Source organism: Nelumbo nucifera, chromosome 2 (assembly GCF_055504915.1).
Source record: "Nelumbo nucifera cultivar China Antique chromosome 2, China Antique-T2T, whole genome shotgun sequence".
NCBI classification, from domain to species: domain Eukaryota; kingdom Viridiplantae; phylum Streptophyta; class Magnoliopsida; order Proteales; family Nelumbonaceae; genus Nelumbo; species Nelumbo nucifera.
The window spans coordinates 36,680,686-36,681,948 of record NC_142650.1 but is presented as its reverse complement, the minus strand read 5'-3'; the positions used below and the strand labels follow the sequence as shown (position 1 = coordinate 36,681,948).

Genomic DNA, 1,263 nt, shown 5'->3' with positions numbered 1-1,263 from the left:
GGGTTGATCCAGGAATACTTGCCTGAAAAATTAAGGATCTGTTTGAATCATGGTTTCTCAATGCCCTACAATTATTGGAGAGATAGTGAAAAGGCATTAGGTCCTTTTAGTGGGCAAGCTTTTCTTTGATTAAGGAACCAACTATAACAAGACACTTGTCGTTTGTTGACCATTCTACTGTAAGAGAGAGAGAGAGATGTAAAAGCTGTGGGATTGAGAGTAATGAGGTCATTTGATGCTTTGAGTGGAAAGTAATTATCATTACATAGCATCATACTTAAAATGATTCTACCAAAAAAAGAAATACTTAAAATGAGGGAATGGAAAAAATAAATCTAGAGATAAAAAAGCAAGGAGGGTTCCACAAGGAAACTCCACCAAGGCCCTCCAATTGCAATCAAATTTTCTTTTGAGGAACAAGGCATATTCAAGATTTCTTATAGTTGCATTTATTCACATCAGCTTATTTTTCTAATAGTCCTGAATCCATTTTCATATATATTCAATCATAACTGCACTCTCATCAAACTCAACCTAGATCAGATGAATGGGTGAGTAAATTAACTTGGGTTCGATTTCCTACACTTTTTTTTTTTTCTCTTTTTGTTTTTTTCCCTTCAACTACCTATTCTTAGGAGAATATATACACATGTCATGGGACACTTATCATAGTTTGAATACAAATGTACGTAGAAGATGAAGTGTAGGAAATTCAGACTCGGGAAAGGGTAAGCTCATCACTCATGTCCTAAGTAAAACAAGATTTTGCTTTGGTTTGATTTGATTTTCTTCACTCCAGGTCTGCTACAAACAAGCCTTGTACACAAATGGCTACATGATCCAAAGAAGAATAAACACGGACGCCAGCGATCCATGCAAGTAGGGACTTGTATAGATTCTGGTGAGCTCACTCTGATTTGGGTTCATATTATAGCCCCATTACTACTTATACATATTCAATCTGTAGCCCATTATACACTTACTTTGTTTGTAGCAGATTCAACCCTGGTTTTCCTAATGGAATTGTTTCTTGGGCTGGCATTCATGTTCTACACTGCACTTGGAAGAGGTCCATGAGTCATCATCATCATTATGACATTATCCAATTACCCCTGCATGTGTTGCAGGAGTAGTGTGATGGAATTAGAGGAGATCGGCTTTCCTCATGGCAAGCCCGTGTTCACACTGTTTTAACCCTCATTTGCAATTTTGTATTAGGAATATTTTTTCGTGAAATAAAACAATTAAGTACAAAAATATTCA

At 36.3% G+C, this 1,263-nt stretch overlaps 1 long non-coding RNA gene across 1 annotated transcript; it reads left to right on the top strand.

The window, feature by feature from the left end:
* Nucleotides 1-405: 405 nt before the first annotated feature.
* Nucleotides 406-1,263, top strand: LOC148802109 (uncharacterized). The gene is made up of 3 exons (XR_016082184.1): nucleotides 406-728; nucleotides 800-901; nucleotides 998-1,263. It is a non-coding gene; the product is annotated as an uncharacterized LOC148802109 (long non-coding RNA).